The sequence below is a fragment of the Dendrobates tinctorius genome, unplaced genomic scaffold (genome assembly GCF_039654945.1).
Source record: "Dendrobates tinctorius isolate UK_male_01 unplaced genomic scaffold, ASM3965494v1 ptg000062l, whole genome shotgun sequence".
NCBI lineage: Eukaryota > Metazoa > Chordata > Amphibia > Anura > Dendrobatidae > Dendrobates > Dendrobates tinctorius.
Genome location: NW_027361730.1, coordinates 33,420,683 through 33,447,539, shown reverse-complemented (window position 1 = coordinate 33,447,539; position 26,857 = coordinate 33,420,683). Strand labels below are relative to the sequence as shown.

Here is a 26,857-nt window from a genome sequence, read left to right as displayed (position 1 = left end):
GATGGGGGCAGGATTGGAGATGGGCAGGATAGAGATGGGGCAGGATTGGAGACGGGGCAGGATGGAGACAGGGCAGGATTGGAGACATTGGGGGTAGGAAGGAGATGGGGCAGGACGGAGATGGGGGCATGATGGAGATGGCGGCAGGATGGAGATGGCGGCAGGATGGAGATGGGGCAGGATGGAGATGGGGCAGGATGGAGATGGGGGCAGGATGGAGATGGGGGCAGGATTGGAGACGGGCAGGATAGAGATGGGGCAGGATTGGAGACAGGGCAGGATGGAGACGGGGCAGGATTGGAGACATTGGGGGTAGGAAGGTATGATGGAGATGGTGGCAGGATAGAGATGGCGGCAGGATGGAGATGGCGGCAGGATGGAGATGGCGGCAGGATGGAGATGGGGGCAGGATAGAGATGGGGCAGGATTGGAGACGGGCAGGACAGAGATGGGGCAGGATTGGAGACGGGGGCAGGATTGGAGACGGGGCAGGATTGGAGACGGGGCAGGATGGAGATGGGGCAGGATGGAGATGGGGCAGGATGGAGATGGGGAGGATTGGAGATGGGCAGGATGGAGATGAGGCAGGTTTGGCGATGGGGCAGGATTGGATACATTGAGGGCAGGATGGAGATGGGGGCAGGATTGTAGATGGGCAGGATTGTAGATGGGGACAGGATGGAGATGGGGGCAGGATGGAGATGGGGGCAGGATGGAGATGGGGCAGGATGGAGATGGGGCAGGATGGAGATGGGGCAGGATTGGAAGCCGTGTCAGGATGGAGACAGGGCAGGATTGGAGATGGGGGAAGGATGGGGATGGAGATGGGGCAGGATTGGGGGCAGGGTGGAGACGGGGCATGATTGGAGATACAGCGGGCAGGATTGGAGACACTGGGGGCAGGATTGCAGACACGGGGCAGGATGGCAGACACTGGGGGCAGGATGGCAGACACAAGGGGCATGATTGGAGACACAGGGGCAGGACTGGTGACACGGGGCAGGATGAAAGACATGGGGCAGGATTGCAGGTACAGGGGGCATGATTGGAGACAAAGGGGGCAGGATAAAAGACATGGGGGCATGATTGCAGGTACAGGGGGCATGATTGCAGACACAGGGAGCATGATTGGAGACAAAGGGGGAGGATGAAAGACAGAAGGGGCATGATTGGAGACACGGGGCAAAATGGAGACACAGGGGGCAGGATTGGAGACAGATGGGGCAGGATTGGAGACAGATGGGGCAGGAACATGGGGCAGGATGGATACGATGGAGACAGATGGGGAGATCATATGGGGCACACTGGATACTCATGAGGGTAGGATGGGAGATCATATGGCTGAAGCCAGGAATGAGACACATGGGGGCCAGAATGGGGGATATTATTACCATAGGGGCATAATTAAGAGATATTATTAGTGCAGTGATGTGTTTATTTTATTTTTTGAGTATACTGTTTTAAACGGGAGGGCGGTCCTGTTACTGTGTAGAGTCATACTATGTTGCCTTTTTTTCTTCATGTGATGTAATGTAGAAGTTGGGAAAAATATATGTAATGTGTTCTGCAAGCGGAGCTCTAGATAACTGTGTTATTTCCTGCAGAGACAAGCCCTGGCTGGAAGAAGTGATGCGATCTGTGCTGGATGAAAGATGAAAAACAAGGATGAAGGACTTCACCTAGAGACGTCACTGGTGAGTTAGTGTGTTACCTATAAACTGACACTATACACTGTATACTATATACAGAGGTCCTGTGTATAATGTCACCAGTGATTACTGTATTACCTATACATTATATACAGAGCTCCTGTGTATAATGTCATTGATCACTGTATTACCTGTACACAGACACTGTGTATAATGGCACTTATGGTGATAGTATTGTTTTTTTATTACTGATCAGTATTGTAGCATTCAGTCACTATGTGGTGGTAATATGTGGTCTGGACATGGTGTGGCGGTATTTGTTCATTGTATGTAGTATTCATTATAGGTCACTATGTGTTGGCAATATTGTGTCTGGTCATGGTGCAGTGGTATTTGTCCCTTGTATGTGATATTATTGGTCATTTTAAAAATTGAAAAATAAATACAAATATACCTAAATTGTATTGCATATTTTAACAAATATTTAATAGGTTAGCTTAGAGTAGAGCTCGGCCAAAAGTGTCTACAGTGTTGTGATGGCGGCTTAAAAATTATTTTGGCCAAAAAAAAAAATCTGCTACATGTGTGATCTGGTGATGGGAACTGTTAATGTGTGATTGGTGAGAAGTGGAGTTTTCCAAGAGAGAGTGATGGGACTATTGGACAGTTTGAGGGGTGGAGGCGGGGCTGTGGTGGAGCCTGGGAGGAGTCTTAAGGGGGGCCTCGAAAATGTTGCCAGTATGGGGCCCAGAAATTTCTAGTGGCAGCCCTGTGCAAGAGTAAGAAAATGGAAGAAATACAAAATGACTCTCAATCGACATCGATCTGGGGCACCATGCAAAATCTCACCTTGTGGGGTGTCCTTGATCATGAGGAAGGTGAGAGATCAGCCTAAAATTACACGGGGGAACTTAATCATCTCAAGGCAGCTAGAACCACAGTCAAAAATAAAACCATTGGTAAAACATTACGCTGTAAAGGTTTAAAATCCTGAAGTGCTCGCAAGGTCCCCATGTGCAAGAAGGCACATGTGCAGGCCGTCTGAAGTCTGGCAATGAACATCTGAATGACTCTGTGAGTGATTGGGTGAATTTGCTGTAGTTAGACAAAACTTGAGGTCTTTAGCATTAACTCAACTCGTGTTTGGAGGAAGAGAAATGCTGCCTATGACCCAAAGAACACTTTCCCCACTATCAAGCATGGAGGTGGAAACATTATGTTTTGGGGGTGTTTCTATGCTAAGAGCACAGGACTACTTCACTGCATCAATGGGAGAATGGATGGAGCCATGTACCGTAAAATCCTGAGTGACAACCTCCTACTCTCCGCCAGGAGATTAAAAATGGGTTGTGGCTGGGTCTCCCAGCAAGACAATGACCCAAAACATACAGCCAAGGCATCAAAGGAGTGGCTCAAAAGAAGCACATTAAGGTCATGGAGTGGCCCAGCCAGTCTCCAGACCTTAATCCCATAGAAAACTTATGGAGGGAGTTGAAGTTCCGAGTTGCCAAGCGACAGCCTCAAAATCTTAATGATTTAGAGATGATCTGCAAAGAGGAGTAGACCTGAATTCCTCCTGACGTGCGCAAACTTCATTATCAACCACAAAAAAGTCTGACTGCTGTGCTTGCCAACAAGGGTTTTGCCACCAAGCATTAAGTCTTATTTGCCAGAGGGATCAAATACTTATTTCTTACTGCAAAATGCAAATAAATTTATATAATTTATACAATGTGATTTTCTGGATTTTATTTTTGATATTCTATCTCTCAATGTTAAAATTAACCTACCCTTAAAATTATAGACTGTTCATGTCTTTGTCAGTGGGCAAACTTACAAAATATGCAAGGGATCAAATACTTATTTCCCCCACTGTAGTGCCAGTGTACAGGTAACACATTGACTCAACAGTGACATCTCTAGCTGAAGTCCTTCGTCTTCATTTTTATTTTTCATGCAGCGCAGACCGCCATCACTTCTTCCAGCCAGGACTCATCTCTGCATAAAATAACATAGTTGCCTACAGCACCGCTTCCATAGCACATTCCCCACTTTTTTTCTTTCCTCTACACTACACATCTAAATACAGATGTGCACCCACCATTAATATATAATTAGTTATTATTCGGATTGATCGAATAGCTTCGGATAAGTGCTTATTCAAATAGCTATAGCGCTTCCCGAATAGCTGCCTCGGTAACCCGGATACCTAGAGTGCTTCCGATAATCAGCTGTACGGCGCCGCAGCTGCATGTGTCGTGGCTGTGTGACAGTCACAAAAGGCTCTCCATGCATGTGTTGTGACTCACACAGCCGCAGCACATGCAGCTGCGGCGCCGAACAGCTGATTATCGTGAGCGCTCCAGGTATCCAGGTTACCGATGCAGCTATTCGGATAAGCACTTATCCGAAGATATTCAATCAACTCTTGTTATCATGCAATCCACCATTCCAAATATAAATTGTAATCCACCACTGTGCCCCCACTAACTATAAATAGCCATTTTCCCCACCTATTAAATTAATTAGCCCCTGTACTCAGTCACAGCATGCTGCCCCACTATGTACCTCCTGCTCCCCCGATTCATTATATTTACATGCTCCTTCTGCCCCAATTCATTGTCATGTCTTCTCTCTCTCCCACCCTCTTTTTATTATCAACTGATCTTCCCCCACATTCAATACATCATTTATCCCTCCTACCCTCAAAATTCATCAACATTTGCCTTTCCCTAGGTCCTCTTTGCTCTCCCCATCCCTCACCTTCAATTCAATTGCTCTCCCCCGTCCCTCACCCTCAATTCATAATTTGCAGTCCTCCCTCCCCACTTCATCATTTGCAGTCCCCCATCCGCCCCAGACTTCATCATTTGCAGTCCCTCTTTCTCCCTTCACTTCATCATTTGCAGCCCCTAATTCTCCCTTCACTTCATTTGCAGCCCTCTCCATCATGTGCAGTCCCCCTACCCCTTCCATCACATGCAGTTCCCCTCCCCCCACTTCATGTGCAGTCCCACTCTGTTCATCATACATAAGCATTCCCCTGTCCCCTCCCTCACTTCATCATTCGCAGCCCCCCAACCCCATTTCAACATTTGCAGGCCCCACCCCCACTTCATCATTTGCAGCCCCCTCCCTTCATCATTTTCAGCCCCCTTCCCCCTCATTTCATCATTTGCAGCCTCCTCCATCATTTGCAGGCCCCCTCTATCATTTGCAGCCCCTCTTCATCATTTGAAGCCCCCTTCATCATTTTCAGCCTCCTCTCCATCATTTGTAGCCTCTTCTCACCCATTTAATTAATTTAATAAAGAAAAAAAAACGTTTTCCATACTCACCTCACAGGTGAGCCTCAGTAGGCGCAGCTCTGCTTCTGGTGTCCTTGCACATGTTGGCGCGTATGCAATGACGTCATCGTGCACGCGCCGACACCTGGCCAGAAGTCCAGGGCAGGCAGAGGGAGCGTTTTCTGCCCAGCCGTCTAGCTTAGACGGCCATTCACAGTTCTGAGAACGCTCCCAGGCCACAGGCCCGCAGAGCACAGCACTTTATCGCACGATTGGGCCTGGTGAGCAGAAGCACAAGAGGCAGGCCCCCCTCTGTACCGCTGCTCACCGGGCCCCATACAGCAGTAAGAGCACTAATGCCCTGATGGCGGCTCTGTCTCCTGATTCATGGTGGTGTGCATCTCAGAGTGCGCCTTGCCACAAATCCTACTCCAGGTATGGAGTAAGCTTGAGTAAGATTTGTGACATAAGGAATCCTGCTGCTCTTCATGAAATTGGCAAGGGACCACACCCCAGTCCTCTGTCAGAACTGGGTGCAAATGGCTTGAAAATGCCAAAAGTTGTGTGATTTTAGCACAGCCTCGAGGTGCACCAAAAGTCTGCGACTTTTCTAAGCTTTTTTTCCTAGAATACTGTCGGAAAAGCTTTGATGAATCAGGCCCATAGAGTGTTTGGTTTTTTTTAGACAGTCAAAAAAGTGTTTTGAGAGATTTTCAATAGAAACTGCTTCAGGAAGCCCTTCTGCCTTGAGGAAGTTTCACAGGGATTTTTTTTCCTTTTGTGGAGCAGTTTGGGCTCAAAAGTCATATTCTTATAAAAATGAATGGGAAGAGTCTTTCAAGTGGTTTTGAATCAATTTTTCAGGTAGTTTTTCAGAGCAGACCCACTCCAAAAAGCTTCTAAAAAAACCTCTGAGAGCACAAACGCTTAGGCCATGTGCACTTATTGAGTATTTGATACGTTTTTTACTTCAGTATTTGTAAGCCAAAACCAAGAGCGGGGAAAATAATGTATAAGTGGTGACGTGTCTCTATTATACTTTTTATCTGATTTTTCCACTCCTGGTTTTGGCTTGCAAGTACTAAGGTAAAAAAAAATGATGACATACTTAACGTGTGCACGTGGCATTATGGATTTTCATGTTTGAGCGTACATAGAAAACATGGGCCTTCCTAGCAGAAGTTCTAATTGCCCCCCTCTATCTCCCACCCCCCAAAAAACAAACAAAACAAAAGCAACTAATACTTCATTTTTCACAGAAGAACATATTACACAATTATACAACTTAATTATTTAATTATGTTTTTTGTCCTACTTGATTCCCCTTTCACCGCACCCTTAAAGTATGATGCCAACAAAAGTGCCTCACAAACATTATATGATACAGTGAATTCCTCCACATGCACAGTATGATGTCCGATTCCTGGCAAAGTATAGTGAACCCAACACATTATGAGCCCCCAACTTTGACTCCCACACATCCCTCCATGCAGTATAATGGGCCTACATACAGTATATTGGCACCACACCTCTCCACACTGTATATTGGCACGTACTATCCCTCTGAACAGTATTATTGCCCCCACATAGCCCTCAATAAAGTATAAAGGCTTCCACATAGCCCTCAAAATATTATAATGGCCCCCACATAGTCATCTATATAACATTGTGCTCAAAAGTCTACATACCCCGGCAGAATTTTTGCTATATTGACCTTTTTCCAGAGAATATGAATGATAACACCAAAGCTTTTTATCCACTTGTGGTTAGTGGTTGGGTGAAGCCATTTATTGTCAAACTACTGTGTTTTCTCTTTTTAAATCATAATCACAACCCAAAACATCCAATGATTTTGATCAAATGTTTACATACCCCATTTCTTAATACCGTGTATTGCCCCCTCTTACATCAATGACTGCTTGAAATCTTTTAAGGTACTGTAGTTGTGGATGAGGTCTGCCCACTCTTCTTGGCAAAAAGCCTCCAGTTCCTGTAAATTCCTGGTCTGTCTAGTATGAACTGCGCACTTGAGATCTCCCCAGAGTGGCTAAATTATATTGAGGTCAGGAGACTGTGATGGCCACTTCAAAACCCTCACTTTGTTCTCCTGTAGCCTATGAAAGGTTGACTTGGCCTTATGTTTTGAATCGTTGTCATGTTGGAGCGTCCAATGTGCAGCTTCTGGGCTGATGATTGCAAATTTGCCTCCAGCATTCGCTGATAAAGTACTTCAGTTGTGGCCAAAAGTATTGACACCCCTGCAATTCTGTCAGATAATACTCAGTTTCTTCCTGAAAATGATTGCAAACACAAATTCTTTGGTATTAGTATCTTCATTTAATTTGTCTTAAATGAAAAAACACAAAAAGAATTGTCCTAAAGCCAAATTGGATATAATTCCACACCAAACATAAAAAAGAGGGTGGAAAAAAGTACTGGCACTGTTCGAAAAATCATGTGATGCTTCTCTAATTTGTGTAATTAACAGCACCTGTAACCTACCTGTGGCACCTAACAGGTGTTGGCAATAACTAAATCACACTTGCAGCCAGTTGACATGGATTAAAGTTGACTCAACCTCTGTCCTGTGTCCTTGTGTGTACCACATTGAGCATGGAGAAAAGAAAGAAGACCAAAGAACTGTCTGAGGACTTGAGAAACCAAATTGTGAGGAAGCATGAGCAATCTCAAGGCTACAAGTCCATCTCCAAAGACCTGAATGTTCCTGTGTCTACCGTGCGCAGTGTCATCAAGAAGTTTAAAGCCCATGGCACTGTGGCTAACCTCCCTAGATGTGGACGGAAAAGAAAAATTGACAAGAGATTTCAACGCAAGATTGTGCGGATGTTGGATAAAGAACCTCGACTAACATTCAAATAAGTTCAAGCTGCCCTGCAGTCCGAGGGTACAACAGTGTCAACCCGTACTATCCGTCGGCGTCTGAATGAAAAGGGACTGTATGGTAGGAGACCCAGGAAGACCCCACTTCTTATCCCGAGACATAAAAAAGCCAGGCTGGAGTTTGCCAAAACTTACCTGAAAAAGCCTAAAACGTTTTGGAAGAATAAGAATGTTCTCTGGTCAGATGAGACAAAAGTAGAGCTTTTTGGGCAAAGGCATCAACATAGAGTTTACAGGAGAAAAAAAGAGGTATTCAAAGAAAAGAACACGGTCCCTACAGTCAAACATGGCGGAGGTTCCCTGATGTTTTGGGGTTGCTTTGCTGCCTCTGGCACTGGATTGCTTGTCCGTGTGCATGGCATTATGAAGTCTGAAGACTACCAACAAATTTTGCAGCATAATGTAGGGCCCAGTGTGAGAAAGCTGGGTCTCCCTCAGAGGTCATGGGTCTTCCAGCAGGACAATGACCCAAAACACACTTCAAAAAGCACTAGAAAATGGTTTTAGAGAAAGCACTGGAGACTTCTAAGGTGGCCAGCAATGAGTCCAGACCTGAATTCCGTAGAACACCTGTGGAGAGATCTAAAAATGGCAGTTTGGAGAAGGCACCCTTCAAATATCAGGGACCTGGAGCAGTTTGCCAAAGAAGAATGGTCTAAAATTCCAGCAGAGCATTGTAAGAAACTCATTGATGGTTACCGGAAGCGGTTGGTCGCAGTTATTTTGGCTAAAGGTTGTGCAACCAAATATTAGGCTGAGGGTGCCAATACTTTTGTCTGGCCCATTTTTGGAGTTTTGTGTGAAATGATCAATGTTTTGCTTTTTGCTTCATTCTCTTTTGTGTTTTTTCATTTAAGACAAATTAAATTAAGATAATAATACCAAAGAATTTGTGTTTGCAATCATTTTCAGGAAGAAACGGAGTATTATCTGACAGAATTGCAGGGGTGTCAATACTTTTGGCCACAACTGTGCATAAATCGTTCATTCAACTCTGACCAAGTTTCCTGTGCCTTTGTAGCTCACAAATCCTTAAAACATCAGCGATCTACCTCCATGCTTTACAGTAGAAATGATGTTCCTTTCTTCATAGGCCTTGTTGACCTCTCTCCAAATGTAACATTTATGGTTGTGGCCAAAAAGTTCAATTTTGATCTCATCATTCCAAATTACCTTGTTCCAGAAGTTTTGAGACTTGTCTATGTGCTGTTTTGCGTATTGTAGATGAGATACTTTGTGGCATTTGCGCAGTAATGGCTTCCTTCTGGCGACTCAACTATGCAGCCCATTTTTCTCACTAGTTTTCAGAGAGTCCAGTATTTCATCTGATGTTATTTATAGGTTTTTCTTTGCATCCCGAACTATTTTCCTGGCAGTTGTGGCCGAAATTTTTGTTGGTCTACCTGATGGAGGTTTTGTTTTTAGAGAGCCCCCGATTTTCCATTTGTTAACCACAGTTTGAACACTCCTGACTGGCATTATCAATTCCTTGGATATCTTTTTGTATCCCTTTCCTGTTTTATAAAATTCATGTACCTTTTCCCGTAGATCTGTTGACAATTCTTTTGCTTTCCCCATGACTCATATTACAGAAACGTCAGTGGCTGGATGAAAGACGCAAGAGTCTGTCTGGATCCCAGAAACTCACTCAGCTTTTATGCACAAACACTGATTACAAGTAAACAGGTCACAGGTGAGGATGTTACCTTTAGTAGCCATTCAAACCCATTTGTGTTAACTTCTGTGCATGTTATCAGGCCAAAATCACTAGGGTATGTAAACTTTTGATCAGGGTAATTTGGATGGTCATTATGATTTAAAAAGAGAAAACACAGTAGTTTGACAATAAATGGCTTCATCCAACCACTAACCATGAGTAGAGAAAATGTTTAGGTGTTATTATTCATATTCTCTGAAAAAAGGCCAATAAAGCAAAAATTCTGCCGGGGTATGTAAGCTTTTGGGCACAACTGTAGTATAATGGGCCTTACATAGCTCTCTATATTGTATGATGCACCCCATAGTTCAACATACAGTATGATGCCCTCCCCATAGTCCTCCATACAATATACTGCACTCCCCATAGGTCTCTATACAGTATACTGCACTATCCATTATTCTCAATACAGTATACTGTGCTACCCATAGTCCTCCATAAAGTATACTCCCTCCCTTGGACTGAAGAGAAGATAGACTAGTGCAAGGAAAACGTTTATGAAGACACCTTGTTGACTCATCCAATCTTGGAATTCCTTCGGGAGCACCTGCCAGGAACCACTCTAATATTTTTTTTATTGCAAAAATCCCCTTGACATATACTGTGCTCCCCATAGTCCTCCATACAGTATACCGTGCTCCCTATAGTCAGGCCCGGATTGGAAATATAACCAACCGGGCATTTTCCCGCTGGGCCGCTGTCATGTGGGCCGCGGGCGCCAGCGCCCGATCATCTGGCCGTTTGCCAGCGGCTGCGGCCACTGTGGCTCCTGCCGCCGGCCCTCTGTGGGCACGGCGGTGATAGTTTCCAAGTTCCTCCCGCACTGCAGGGAGATAAGCCACCACGCCTCCCCCACGCACCCCATCCTCGCCGTAGCATGAGACCCCCCGCCCCCGCAGCCACTCACAGTGTCACTTGCCTTCTCTGTTCGCAGGACCTGTGATGAGGTCACAGGAGGGGAGGAGTCAGGGGGTCACATGATCAGGAGCCTTTGTCCAGACCCCTGATCATGTGACCCCCTGACTCCGCCCCTCCTGTGACCTCATCACAGGTCCTGTGCGCACAGCCTTGCCTCTTGGTGTCTGCAAGACTCTGCTGTGCTGTTGGCTGTTGTCATGGTGCTGGATGAGATAAGTATGTGTGGGGTCAGGAGGGGATACAGGGTAGATGTAGCAGGGCTGTATGTGTATGGGGTGTACTGAGCGGAGTCGTGTGTGTATGAGGTGTACGGAGCGGAGCCGTGTGTGTACGAGGTGTACGGAGCAGAGCCGCGTGTGTATGAGGTGTACGGAGCGGAGCCGCATGTGTACGAGGTGTACGGAGCGGAGCCGCGTGCGCGAGGTGTATGGAGCGGAGTCGCGTGCACGAGGTGTACGGAGCAGAGCCGTGTGCGTATGAGGTGTATGGAACAGAGCCGCGTGCACGAGGTGTACGGAACAGAGCCGCGTGCACGAGGTGTACGGAACAGAGCCGCGTGCACGAGGTGTACGGAACAGAGCCGCGTGCACGAGGTGTACGGAGCGGAGCCGCGTGTACGAGGTGTATGGAGCGGAGCCGCGTGTGTACTTGGTGTACGGAGCGGAGCCACGTGTGTTTGGGGTATACGGAGCGGAGCCATATGTGTACGGGATGTACAGAGTGGAGCCAAGTGTGTACGAAGCATACAAAGCGGGCTTTTCCCATGGACACAGGAGTACACGGCGGAGCCCCGAGGAGCATTTTAAAACACACACGTGATGTTCCACCTGAAGTGATGTGCTTGAAGCTGACTGGAAATGAGATAATTTCTTGAGGAGATTGTAACAGAACCAGGAATGCTTCAGATCCATCACCGTGTCCTCCTCCGACAGCGCAGTCAGCAGGATCGCCTTGGAATCGGGGATGTCGGCCATGTGAGCGGATCATGATATGTCCTGCATCGGGAGGCTCAGGTGGGCACTACAATGGGAGCCGGGCTGCTATAGTATCTTTATAGAATCTTTCTTTATTTCTTTCTCTCTTTTTCTTTCTTTCTCTGTTCTTTCTCATTCTCTGTTCTGTCTTTCCCTCATTTTCTTTCTCTCTCTCTCTGTTCTTTCTTTCTCTCTCTAATCTTTCTTTTTTCTTTCTCTCTCTCTCTGTTCTTTCTTTCCCCTCTTTCTTTCTTTTTCTTTCCTCTCTTTCTTTCTGTTCTTTCTTTCTTTACTTCTTTCTCTCTCTATTCTTTCTCTGTCTCTCTCTGTTCTTTCTTTCCCCTCTTTCTTTCTCTCTCTATTCTTTCTCTGTCTCTCTCTGTTCTTTCTTTCCCCTCTTTCTTTCTCTCTCTCTCTCTGTTCTTTCACTGTCTCTCTCTGTTCTTTCTTTCTTTTTTTCCCCTCTTTCTTTCTCTTTTTTCTTTTTTCTCTCTCTCTCTGTTTTCTCTCTTCCTTAGTGCCAGTCAGTGTGCCCATAATGCCAGCCACTGTGCCCTCAGTACAAGTCAGTGTGATCAGCAGTGCTAAATGGGTGCGATAAGGCGTGGACATGGGTGTGACTAGTTGCGGAATGGGTGTGGCCGGGCGTGGCCTAAAATTTGCAGTCTTTGTCCTCTTACCCTTCCTCAAAAGTTGGGAGGTATGATAGGGGCAGCTATGACCAGGGGGTCTGGTTGCCCAATGGATAGCAGTTCTGCCAGGAATTCTGTCACCGTGCGTACAAAAGGGGACAGAGCTTTGGGAGGAGTACTGTACCTAAAAGCAATAAATAGGACTGAACTGAAATACTGGGCACAGCTGTGACTACATGACATATAGTCGTGTTAATCTCCTCTCACTGCTTGTAACCTACAACTGTACAAAAATATTATATAGTCACCATGTGACTAGTGGGCCTGTGTAACTTCAAATGCCAGGGCTGAATTTTAGTCCCAGTCCGGCCCTGCCTATAGTCCTCCATATAGTATACTACCCACCCTATAGTCCTTCATACAGTATACGGCGCTCCCCTAGTCCTCCATACAGTATACTGTGGTCCTTATAGTTCTTCATATAGTATACTCCCCACCCTATAGTTCTCCATACAGTATACTGCTCTCCCCAGTCCTCCATAGAGTATAATGCACTCCCCATAGTCCTCAATACAGTATATTGCACTCCTCATAGTCCTCCATACAGTATACTGCACTACCTATAGTCCTCCATACAGTATACGGCGCTCCCTATAGTCCTCCATATAGTATACGGTGCTCCCCTAGTCCTCCATAGAGTATAATGCACTCCCCATAGTCCTCAATACAGTATACTGCACACCTCATAGTCCTCCATACAGTATACTGCACTACCTATAGTCCTCCATACAGTATATGGTGCTCCCTATAGTCCTCCATAGAGTATAATGCACTCCCCATAGTCAATGCAGTATATTGCACTCCCCATAGTCCTCCATACAGTATACTGCACTAACTATTGTCCTCCATACAGTATACGGCGCTTTCCATAGTCCTCCATATAGTATACTGCACTCCCCATAGTTTAATACACTTCCCATAGTCCTCCATACAGTATACTCCCCTCCTTATAGTCTTCCATACAATATTACTGCACTCCCCATAGTCCTCCATATAGTATACTGGACTCCCTATAGTCTTCCATACAGTATACTGCACTACTCACATCTCCTCATGATTACCCTGCTGCTCCGGGTTTCTGCAGCGAGCATACTGCATCGCTGCACATCTCAGAGCAGCGAGTGCCCTGTAGTAACATCATTGCGCTCATTGCATTGAGACATCAGACACCACGGAAGGATGGAGGAGGAAGCATCATTTAATGCTCCCTCTTTCATCATTACTTTCAACAGTATCGGCATCCAGGAGGCCGATACAGTTAAACATGCACGGACAGGTGTGCGGTGGCCTAGTTCTGGCACTGACACCGAGCCCTCCTGATTTACAGGCACCATAACGGTCGTATGGCCTGCTACCATTGGTGATACGCCACTGTTTACAAGTCAATGGGATGGTTGAAAAGATGGACAGAAGATGAGTGTTTTTCCAGCGTTCCTATTTCAAAAACCTTTTAGGATATGTTTCCATGTAGCGTATGTTTTCAGGATTTGCTGCAGATTGAACGCTGTGTACAGCCGCTGCGTTCAATCTGCAGCATCCAGATGTTATAGCTTAGTGGAGGTTTTTTTATGAAATCCCATCTCCACTATGCCGTTCAGGGACGCGGGTGGCACACCCAAAATTATGGACATGCGGCGCGTCTTTATAGACCGCAGCATGTCTATTTATCTTGCGGAGACGGTCTGTCTCCGCAAGATAAATAACCCAGTCTATGCATAAGATGCGGTGATTCCGCATGTGTTCAATGAGTGTATCACCGCGCTTACAACAGCGGGTGGCGCTTTGGGCGGAGGGGGGTTTCCGCTGCAAGAACGCAGCATGGAAACATACCCTTAAGCTACATTCCCATACTCGCTCTCCTAAGTGGCAAGAGCTCATACGCTCTCCAGGGCCGCCATCAGGGCATTACTGCCCTGACTGGCGTATGGGGCCCGCATCGGGCCCAGTCTCCTCTCTGCTCACCGGGCCCCTACCGGCAGGTAAACCGGGCCCTGGCTAGCGGCGCTGCGGGCGGCAGCTAAACGCTATTGACATGCGGGCCCGCACGTCAATAGTTAACAGATGCCAGCCAATCGGAGGCTGGCAGCTGACGTCAGCCGCAGTGCGCACCTCGCCGGTGTCTGACGTCAGTGTCAGTTGCCAGCTAGAGCGCGCTGCAGCGTGGAGGGACGGAGGGAGCCTTGCCCGCCGCTGGACCGCGGCCAGGTAAGGAGAACTTTTTTTTTGACAGCGGCGATCCAGGGGGCCCGGGGGCAGAGTGCTGGACTGGGGGCAGAATGCTGAACATGGGGCAGAATGCTGGACTGGGGGCAGAATGCTGAACATGGGGCAGAATGCTGGACTGGGGGCAGAATGCTGGACTGGGGGCAGAATGCTGAACATGGGGCAGAATGCTGGACTGGGGGCAGAATGCTGAACCACCGATCGACCAAACCGCTGCACGACCAGCTCTACCCTCGCCTACTGTATTATCACCCATCCTTTGAAGATTGTGAGCCCTTGCGGGCAGGGTCCTCTCTCCTCCTGTACCAGTTATGACTTGTATTGTTTAAGATTATTGTACTTGTTTTTATGTATACCGCTCCTCACATGTAAAGCGCCATGGAATAAATGGCGCTATAACAATAAATAATAATAATAATGGGGCAGAATGCTGGATATGGGGCAGAATGCTGGATATGAGGCAGAATGCTGGACATGGGGGCAGAATGCTGGACATGGGGGCAGAGTGCTGAACATGGGGGCAGAATGCTGAACATGGGGGCAGAATGGAGATACAGGGCATGATTTGAGACAGATCGCACAGGATCATGGGGCAGGATGGATACGATGGAGACAGATGGGGTGGGATGGGGAGATCATAGGGGGCAGAATAGATACTCATGAGGGCGGGATGGGAGAACATATGGCTAAAGCCAGGAATGAGGCACACGGGGGGTCAGGATGGGGGATATTATTACCATAGGGGCTAATTAAGGGATATTATTACTGCAGTGATGTATTTAATTTTTTGAGGTTACTGTTTTAAATGGGGGGGCCGTTCTGTTACTGTGCAGAGCGACACTATGTCGCCTTTTTTTCTTCATGTGGTGTAATGTAGAAGTTGGGAAAAATAAGTAATGTGTTCTGCAAGCGGAGCTCTAGATAACTGTTATTTCCTGCAGAGACGAGCCCTGGCTGGAAGACGTGATGGCGATCTGTGCTGGATGAATGAAAAGCAAGGATGAAGGACTTCACCTAGAGACATCACTGGTGAGTTAGTGTGTTACCTGTACATTGACACTATACATTGTACACTATATATATATACTGAGGTCCTGTGTATAGTCACCAGTGATCACTGTGTTACCTGTACATTATATACAGAGCTCCTGTGTATAATGTCATTGATCAATATATTACCTGTACACAGACGCTGCATACTAAATACAGATCTCCTGTGTATAATGCCGCTTATAGTGATAGTATTATTTTTTTTTATTAATGATCAGTGTTGTAGTATTCAGTCACCATGTGGTGGTAATATGTGGTCTGGGCATGGTGCGGTGGTATTTTTCCCTTGTATGTACTATTATTTGGTCACTTTGTGGTGGTAATATGTGGTCTGGGCATGGTGCGGTGGTATTTGTTCCTTGTATGTGATATTATTCAGTCACTATGGTAGCAATATGTGGTCTAGTCATGGTGTGGTGGTATTTGTTCCTTGTATGTGGTATTGTAGGTCACTATGTTGTGGTAATATGTGGTCTGGACATGGTGTAGCGGTATTTGTTCCTTGTATGTGATATTATTGGTCATTTTAAAAATTGAAAAACAAATAAAAATATACCTAAAGTGTATTTCATATTTTAATAAATATTTAATAAGTTACAGTAGAGTAGGGCCTGGCCGAAAGTGTCTACCCTGTTATGGTGGCGGCTTAAAAAAATCTTTTGTCCAAAGCAAAAGCTGCCGACTATATGTGTGATCTGATGAAGGGAACTGTTAATGTGTGATAGGTGAGAAGTGGAGTTTTTCCAAGAGAGAGGGTGGGACTGTGGACAGTTTGAGGGGTAGAGCCTGGGTGGAGTCTCAAGGGGGCCCCGAAAATTTTGCCAGTATGGGGCCCCGAAATTCCTAGTGGCAGCCCTGACGCTCTCTCCTCAGCAGCAGGAGCCCATACACATGCTCTCCTCACCAGCAGGAGCCCATACACACGCTCTCCTCAGCAGCAGGAGCCCATACACACGCTCTCCACCAGCAGGCGCCCATACACATGCTCTCCTCACCAGCAGGAGCCCATACACATGCTCTCCTCAGCAGCAGGAGCCCATACACAGTTTTCCTCAGCAGCAGGAGCCCATACACGCTGTCCTCAGCAGCAGGATCCCATACACAGTTTTCCTCACCAGCAGGAGCCCATACACATGCTCTCCTCAGCAGCAGGAGCCCATACACATGTTCTCCTCAGCAGCAGGAGCCCATACACGCTGTCCTCAGCAGCATGAGCCCATACACACGCTCTCCTCACCAGCAGGAGCCCATACACACGCTCTCCTCAGCAGCAGGAGCCCATACACACGCTCTCCACCAGCAGGCGCCCATACACATGCTCTCCTCACCAGCAGGAGCCCATACACACGCTCTCCTCAGCAGCAGGAGCCCATACACACGCTCTCCACCAGCAGGCGCCCATACACATGCTCTCCTCACCAGCAGGAGCCCATACACATGCTCTCCTCACCAGCAGGAGCCCATACAGTTTTCCTCAGCAGCAGGAGCCCATACACGCTCTCCTCACCAGCAGGAGCCCATACACATGCTCTCCTCACCAGCAGGAGCCCATACACATGCTCTCCTCACCAGCAGGAGCCCATACACATGCTCTCCTCAGCAGCAGGAGCCCATACACATGCTCTCCTCACCAGCAGGAGCCCATACACATGCTCTCCTCACCAGCAGGAGCCCATACACATGCTCTCCACCAGCAGGCGCCCATACACATGCTCTCCTCACCAGCAGGAGCCCATACACATGCTCTCCTCAGCAGCAGGAGCCCATACACACGCTCTCCACCAGCAGGCGCCCATACACATGCTCTCCTCACCAGCAGGAGCCCATACACACGCTCTCCTCAGCAGCAGGAGCCCATACACACGCTCTCCACCAGCAGGCGCCCATACACATGCTCTCCTCACCAGCAGGAGCCCATACACATGCTCTCCTCACCAGCAGGAGCCCATACAGTTTTCCTCAGCAGCAGGAGCCCATACACGCTCTCCTCACCAGCAGGAGCCCATACACATGCTCTCCTCACCAGGAGCCCATACACATGCTCTCCTCAGCAGCAGGAGCCCATACACATGCTCTCCTCACCAGCAGGAGCCCATACACATGCTCTCCTCACCAGCAGGAGCCCATACACATGCTCTCCACCAGCAGGCGCCCATACACATGCTCTCCTCACCAGCAGGAGCCCATACACATGCTCTCCTCACCAGCAGGATCCCAAACACGCACTGCTCAGGAGCAGGAGCCCATACACGCTCTCCTCACCAGCAGGAGCCCATACACGCTCTCCTCACCAGCAGGAGCCCATACACATGCTCTCCTCAGCAGCAGGAGCCCATACACATGCTCTCCTCAGCAGCAGGAGCCCATACACACGCTCTCCTCACCAGCAGGAGCCCATACACATGCTCTCCTCAGCAGCAGGAGCCCATACACATGCTCTCCTCAGCAGGAGCCCATACACGCTCTCCTCACCAGCAGGAGCCCATACACATGCTCTCCTCAGCAGCAGGAGCCCATACACATGCTCTCCTCAGCAGCAGGAGCCCATACACGCTGTCCTCAGCAGCAGGAGCCCATACACATGCTCTCCTCACCAGCAGGAGCCCATACACACGCTCTCCACCAGCAGGCGCCCATACACATGCTCTCCTCACCAGCAGGAGCCCATACACATGCTCTCCTCACCAGCAGGATCCCATACACATGCTCTCCTCACCAGCAGGAGCCCATACACACGCTCTCCTCAGCAGCAGGAGCCCATACACATGCTCTCCTCAGCAGCAGGAGCCCATACACGCTCTCCTCACCAGCAGGAGCCCATACACATGCTCTCCTCAGCAGCAGGAGCCCATACACATGCTCTCCTCAGCAGCAGGAGCCCATACACGCTGTCCTCAGCAGCAGGAGCCCATACACATGCTCTCCTCACCAGCAGGAGCCCATACACACGCTCTCCACCAGCAGGCGCCCATACACATGCTCTCCTCACCAGCAGGAGCCCATACACATGCTCTCCTCACCAGCAGGAGCCCATACACACGCTCTCCTCACCAGCAGGATCACATACACACGCTCTCCTCACCAGCAGGAGCCCATACACACGCTCTCCTCAGCAGCAGGAACCCATACACATGCTCTCCTCAGCAGCAGGAGCCCATACACGCTCTCCTCACCAGCAGGAGCCCATACACATGCTCTCCTCAGCAGCAGGAGCCCATACACACGCTCTCACCAGCAGGAGCCCATACACACGCTCTCCACCAGCAGGCGCCCATACACATGCTCTCCTCACCAGCAGGATCCCATACACATGCTCTCCTCACCAGCAGGAGCCCATACACACGCTCTCCTCAGCAGCAGGAGCCCATACACATGCTCTCCTCAGCAGCAGGAGCCCATACACGCACTCCTCACCAGCAGGAGCCCATACACGCTCTCCTCACCAGCAGGCGCCCATACACATGCTCTCCTCACCAGCAGGAGCCCATACACACGCTCTCCTCACCAGCAGGATCTCATACACACGCTCTCCTCACCAGCAGGAGCCCATACACACGCTCTCCTCAGCAGCAGGAGCCCATACACATGCTCTCCTCAGGAGCAGGAGCCCATACACGCTCTCCTCACCAGCAGGAGCCCATACACATGCTCTCCTCAGCAGCAGGAGCCCATACACATGCTTTCCTCAGCAGCAGGAGCCCATACACATGCTCTCCTCAGCAACAGGAGCCCATACACATGCTCTCCTCAGCAGCAGGAGCCCATACACATGCTCTCCTCATCAGCAGGAGCCCATACACATGCTCTCCTCAGCAGCAGGAGCCCATACACATGCTCTCCTCAGCAACAGGATCCCATACACATGCTCTCCTCAGCAGCAGGAGCCCATACACATGCTCTCCTCATCAGCAGGAGCCCATACACATGCTCTCCTCAGCAGCAGGAGCCCATACACATGCTCTCCTCACCAGCAGGAGCCCATACACGCTCTCCTCAGCAGCAGGAGCCCATACACACGCTCTCCTCACCAGCAGGAGCCCATACACATGCTCTCCTCACCAGCAGGAGCCCATACACACGCTCTCCTCACCAGCAGGAGCCCATACACATGCTCTCCTCACCAGCAGGAGCCCATACACATGCTCTCCTCACCAGCAGGAGCCCATACACATGCTCTCCTCACCAGCAGGAGCCCATACACATGCTCTCCTCACCAGCAGGAGCCCATACACATGCTCTCCTCAGCAGCAGGAGCCCATACACATGCTCTCCTCACCAGCAGGAGCCCATACACATGCTCTCCTCACCAGCAGGAGCCCATACACGCTCTCCTCACCAGCAGGAGCCCATACACGCTCTCCTCACCAGCAGGAGCCCATACACATGCTCTCCTCACCAGCAGGAGCCCATACACATGCTCTCCTCAACAGCAGGAGCCCATACACATGCTCTCCTCACCAGCAGGAGCCCATACACACGCTCTCCTCAGCAGCAGGAGCCCATACACACGCTCTCCTCACCAGCAGGAGCCCATACACACGCTCTCCTCACCAGCAGGAGCCCATACACACGCTCTCCTCATACACGCTCTCCTCACCAGCAGGAGCCCATACACGCTCTCCTCACCAGCAGGAGCCCATACACATGCTCTCCTCAGCAGCAGGAGCCCATACACACGCTCTCCTCAGCAGCAGGAGCCCATACACACGCTCTCCTCACCAGCAGGAGCCCATACACATGCTCTCCTCAGCAGCAGGAGCCCATACACATGCTCTCCTCAGCAGGAGCCCATACACGCTCTCCTCACCAGCAGGAGCCCATACACATGCTCTCCTCAGCAGCAGGAGCCCATACACTTGCTCTCCTCAGCAGCAGGAGCCCATACACGCTGTCCTCAGCAGCAGGAGCCCATACACATGCTCTCCTCACCAGCAGGAGCCCATACACACGCTCTCCACCAGCAGGCGCCCATACACATGCTCTCCTCACCAGCAGGAGCCCATACACATGCTCTCCTCACCAGCAGGATCCCATACACATGCTCTCCTCACCAGCAGGAGCCCATACACACGCTCTCCTCAGCAGCAGGAGCCCATACACATGCTCTCCTCAGCAGCAGGAGCCCATACACGCTCTCCTCACCAGCAGGAGCCCATACACATGCTCTCCTCAGCAGCAGGAGCCCATACACATGCTCTCCTCAGCAGCAGGAGCCCATACACGCTGTCCTCAGCAGCAGGAGCCCATACACATGCTCTCCTCACCAGCAGGAGCCCATACACACGCTCTCCACCAGCAGGCGCCCATACACATGCTCTCCTCACCAGCAGGAGCCCATACACATGCTCTCCTCAGCAACAGGAGCCCATACACATGCTCTCCTCACCAGCAGGATCACATACACACGCTCTCCTCACCAGCAGGAGCCCATACACACGCTCTCCTCAGCAGCAGGAGCCCATACACATGCTCTCCTCAGCAGCAGGAGCCCATACACGCTCTCCTCACCAGCAGGAGCCCATACACATGCTCTCCTCACCAGCAGGAGCCCATACACATGCTCTCCTCAGCAGCAGGAGCCCATACACATGCTCTCCTCAGCAGCAGGAGCCCATACACGCTGTCCTCAGCAGCAGGAGCCCATACACGCTGTCCTCAGCAGCAGGAGCCCATACACACGCTCTCACCAGCAGGAGCCCATACACACGCTCTCCACCAGCAGGCGCCCATACACATGCTCTCCTCACCAGCAGGATCCCATACACACGCTCTCCTCACCAGCAGGAGCCCATACACACGCTCTCCTCAGCAGCAGGAGCCCATACACATGCTCTCCTCAGCAGCAGGAGCCCATACATGCTCTCCTCACCAGCAGGAGCCCATACACGCTCTCCTCACCAGCAGGCGCCCATACACATGCTCTCCTCACCAGCAGGAGCCCATACACACGCTCTCCTCACCAGCAGGATCCCATACACTCTCTCCTCACCAGCAGGAGCCCATACACATGCTCTCCTCAGCAGCAGGAGCCCATACACATGCTCTCCTCAGCAGCAGGAGCCCATACACACGCTCTCCTCAGCAACAGGAGCCCATACACACGCTCTCCTCAGCAGCAGGAGCCCATACACACGCTCTCCTCATCAGCAGGAGCCCATACACACGCTCTCCTCACCAGCAGGATCCCATACACACGCTCTCCTCACCAGCAGGAGCCCATACACACGCTCTCCTCACCAGCAGGAGCCCATACACATGCTCTCCTCACCAGCAGGAGCCCATACACATGCTCTCCTCAGCAGCAGGAGCCCATACACATGCTCTCCTCAGCAGCAGGAGCCCATACACATGCTCTCCTCAGCAGCAGGAGCCCATACACATGCTCTCCTCAGCAGCAGGAGCCCATACACATGCTCTCCTCATCAGCAGGAGCCCATACACATGCTCTCCTCAGCAGCAGGAGCCCATACACATGCTCTCCTCACCAGCAGGAGCCCATACACATGCTCTCCTCAGCAGCAGGAGCCCATACACACGCTCTCCTCACCAGCAGGAGCCCATACACACGCTCTCCTCAGCAGCAGGAGCCCATACACACGCTCTCCTCACCAGCAGGAGCCCATACACATGCTCTCCTCACCAGCAGGAGCCCATACACATGCTCTCCTCACCAGCAGGAGCCCATACACATGCTCTCCTCACCAGCAGGAGCCCATACACATGCTCTCCTCACCAGCAGGAGCCCATACACGCTCTCCTCACCAGCAGGAGCCCATACACATGCTCTCCTCACCAGCAGGAGCCCATACACACGCTCTCCTCAGCAGCAGGAGCCCATACACATGCTCTCCTCAGCAGCAGGAGCCCATACACACGCTCTCCTCACCAGCAGGAGCCCATACACGCTCTCCTCACCAGCAGGAGCCCATACACGCTCTCCTCACCAGCAGGAGCCCATACACGCTCTCCTCACCAGCAGGAGCCCATACACGCTCTCCTCACCAGCAGGAGCCCATACACATGCTCTCCTCACCAGCAGGAGCCCATACACACGCTCTCCTCACCAGCAGGAGCCCATACACGCTCTCCTCACCAGCAGGAGCCCATACACACGCTCTCCTCACCAGCAGGAGCCCATACACGCTCTCCTCACCAGCAGGAGCCCATACACATGCTCTCCTCACCAGCAGGAGCCCATACACGCTCTCCTCACCAGCAGGAGCCCATACACACGCTCTCCTCACCAGCAGGAGCCCATACACGCTCTCCTCACCAGCAGGAGCCCATACACACGCTCTCCTCACCAGCAGGAGCCCATACACGCTCTCCTCACCAGCAGGAGCCCATACACGCTCTCCTCACCAGCAGGAGCCCATACACACGCTCTCCTCACCAGCAGGAGCCCATACACACGCTCTCCTCACCAGCAGGAGCCCATACACACGCTCTCCTCACCAGCAGGAGCCCATACACGCTCTCCTCACCAGCAGGAGCCCATACACACGCTCTCCTCACCAGCAGGAGCCCATACACGCTCTCCTCACCAGCAGGAGCCCATACACACGCTCTCCTCACCAGCAGGAGCCCATACACGCTCTCCTCACCAGCAGGAGCCCATACACATGCTCTCCTCACCAGCAGGAGCCCATACACGCTCTCCTCACCAGCAGGAGCCCATACACACGCTCTCCTCACCAGCAGGAGCCCATACACGCTCTCCTCACCAGCAGGAGCCCATACACATGCTCTCCTCACCAGCAGGAGCCCATACACGCTCTCCTCACCAGCAGGAGCCCATACACACGCTCTCCTCACCAGCAGGAGCCCATACACGCTCTCCTCACCAGCAGGAGCCCATACACACGCTCTCCTCACCAGCAGGAGCCCATACACGCTCTCCTCACCAGCAGGAGCCCATACACATGCTCTCCTCAGCAGCAGGAGCCCATACACATGCTCTCCTCAGCAGCAGGAGCCCATACACATGCTCTCCTCAGCAGCAGGAGCCCATACACACTTTCCTCAGCAGTAGATGAGGTGGCGGTGCCTGGCGCGGCACATAGCGGAGATGGAGGACTAGTAGTGGTGCGGGCAGTGGGAGGAACAGCAGGGCGGGTACGAGGATGTTGTGTACAGTTGGTGCAGACTACTACGTGGCCGCCTAATAAATGCCACGCCCGGGTGATACCGAGCGCACTCACTGCTCCTCCGTCCCAGCCAGCGGCCGCTCCTGCCTCCTCCTCCTGCGGCGCCTCAGGTAATTCTCCACTCTGGTCCTCTCCTCACACTGAGCTCTGCTGCCACATGCATATTCTGCAGCCCAGAACTACTACTCATCGCTTATGCTGGGAGTGCTAGTCCCAGAAATAATAGCTAGATGCGTAGAAGTCACTAGATAATGCATGCACTTAGTTACTACCAGCCAAACTACCACAAATCCCAGCAAGTCTGAAATGGGGATTTCTAGTCCTGAAGGCTAACTATGCCCACCTACATAGTGCAAGCTATTGGTCACTGTTACCAGCCAACTCTGTAGTGTTCTTCTGTAGTACAGATGCTGTCTTGTATAGCAATGGAGACCTGACTATAGATGATGTGGTCTAGTGACCCTGCAAGAGAGCAGATAGGACCCCCGATCTTTCAGAGTGTCAGAGTGAGTATATTATGTATGTATGTATGTATGTATGTGTATATATATATATATATCTTTAGACACACTATAACCTTACAATAGTACATAGTCATCTGGGATGTTGCATTGATTGGGGGGGGGGGACAGGGCCAGTACTTCACTGGGGTGGGAGCAGGGTGATGGCTTGTAATTTGGCTAATGCTTCCAGTAATGGGGATGTCATTGCAATCTGCCCCACCCATAATCATTCATTCATCTCTGGATTCCTTGATCCTGTGGGCATTGATATGATCTGGAACGCCATCTACACATTTCTATGACATCTTGAAGCCCTACCTAAAAGACACTTTGTTTCCTGTTGACTTCATAAATGGCCACTTACTCTGTACTTTGTACAGGACTGTGTAATGACTCGTTGATTATTACTGGTGATGTTTTCTCATGTTCCTTGTTTTCCCTATGGTATTTAGGATGTTTCAGCAGTGGTGGTGTAGTTGTTCCCTAAGCTGGGAGGGAGGCCATTCCTTCTTGGCCACTGTATTCTGGGCACAAGCTAAACATTTGCCCTGGATCAGGATCACCATGTTCATATATGAAATGTTTAAGAAACGCGGGAGACAGAACTTTTACCTAAAGTAGATGTTTCCAGGAGCCTCCTCTCTCCTATCTGTGCTTTTTATCTTTTTAGTGGGTGCGATCTAGATCTATGAAGCGTGTCCCATTTCTTCATTCTTTGTTTTCAGAGCGTGGAGTCAGCATTTGTGATCTGCATTCCAGATTTTGTGCACATTATGGGAGATTTATCCGTCATATTTAGGCGGCTCATTACATATTTGCATTGAAAAACGTGGTGTTTTGCGTAAATGCCGTGGAGATAGACCATTTTTCATTCCAAAAAATTTAATTTTTCAAAAAGAGGATGTTGGTACAACCTGGTACGGGTCACCAACGTGTTCCTCACTCTTCCAGGTGTAAAAAAAAAAATAAGAACACCCTATGCCTATCATACCACTCAGAAATGTATAAATATATAAGAACTTAAGAAACCTAAATATGCCCCACTGTCTATACATCAATCTGTAGGTGGTAATGTAAGTTAGAAGAGTCCTTATAGAATCTCACGTGCAGCTTTGTTCTTCATGTTGTGTATATTCTCTTATTAAATCTATAATTTTTCTATCCTTTGTTACATCTCTCTAAATAGCAGGCTATGCCAGGCCTTGCAGACTGAGGGCAGGCACTGTGGATTAGGATAGGTGTGGCAGGGTGATTTATGAGTTGGGTGGAGGAAATCCTGGCACTGAGCCTGATGCTGGCTCTGACTTCTTCTGTGGAGTGGGAGGATTTTACCAAAAGCCAAATTACACTGCATTACTGAGACTGTGGGACCCTTCCCAATAATCTGCTGCTGAGAGGAGCCGTGCAGAAGGCAGTGTCATGAGACAACGCCATATCTCCTAGAAACATCTTCTAATAATGCAAGGTCGTGACCCAGAGGAGTTTGAGCAAAGTTTACAGGAGCGCTCGACCTATATACAAAAACCAGAACAGAGATGACAATTCACACACAAGTAAACACATTTTAGCATTTCTGACAAAAAAAAAAGTTGTGATCTTCATGTATTTTTCTAGATTTCAAGCAGCAAGAAGCCCTAGACTAAAATGACTGAAAAGAGGGATACAAGTCAGGGGGTTTTTGGAGACACTTGAGACATTTGCCAACTCTTCAGGGTGGTGACCCTGTTTTTACATTCTGGGAGTGCTTTGGATCTAGCTCTGGGTAACGCTAAGATAATAGGGCATCCATCGTCTCTCCAGGCATGTCCCTCGTACTAAATAATAGACCTCATGAAATAACAATTCTGGAGCATCTCTTCTTAGAATCCTTTTTTTAGAATCTATAATTCCTCCTAAATGTTCCTGACTGGGTGTTACCAGATGGGAGTGTGTCCCTACAGCCTGACACTGTCCAATCAGAGATGACTGGCTGCGTGGGGACACACCGCTTTGGCAAAGGGAATAGGAACACCCAGTTGTCACTTTATTCGTATTGTTTTAGGGAGAGGAACTGCACAATGTAGAGCTGCAAAAAAAAAAGGAGAAATCTGCTCCAAGTTTGTTGGTTCATAGAGAATTCAAGTCTACTCTAAAACCAACATGTCAGGGGTGCTGACTGATCCGTTGAGGCGCTGACATCACATCTATACATTTTTTACATGAAGAGCTTATTTGTTCAGCTTGGATGTAGTAGAGCAGGCTGCAGTGACAACCCCGCACCACACCCTAGGTACAACTGCATGTGGCAAACTGCAGCTCGCTGTCTAGGAGGCATTAACCCTGTGAGTAGTGACATGCCTGAACAAAGCACAATTCACACACTATGGCATTGTGCAATGATTTGTTTCGTTAGCTTCCAGCCGTATTATAAAATGGTGTCGCTGTGATTAGTGGATCTGTATCTAACTGCATAAATATATTCGGAGAGATTAAACTGTGAACTCAGGTTCTGTTCTCCCTCCCTAGGGGTGTAGTCCTATTGCCACGGGCTTGTATTGTTCCTGCCAGATATTATCCCACAGTTTTATGCTAATGACTCTTTTTGTGTGAAACATCTGTGTTTACTAAAGCCGGCTACAATATTTTATCTAGCTTTTACATTTGGTGGAATACCTGTGTTAGGGCTCATACTCACATGCGAGAAACTCGGACGAGTCTCGCACGTCAATACCCGGCACTGCCGCCGGCACTCAGATTGGAGCGTTCAGCTGCATGTATTTCTGTGCAGTTGAACACACCTCTCCAGAGTGCCGGCGG

At 49.6% G+C, this 26,857-nt stretch overlaps 1 protein-coding gene across 2 annotated transcripts in view; it reads left to right on the top strand.

Moving 5' to 3' along the window:
* The first annotated feature begins 23,519 nt into the window (after window positions 1-23,519).
* The window catches only part of ANXA2 (annexin A2), a 34,898-nt gene continuing 31,560 nt past the window's right edge, over window positions 23,520-26,857 (top strand). For both annotated transcript variants that reach the window (XM_073579502.1, XM_073579501.1), the window contains exon 1: window positions 23,520-23,668. The gene's annotated coding sequence lies outside the window, so the exon portion shown is untranslated. The remainder of the gene's footprint in view (window positions 23,669-26,857) is intronic.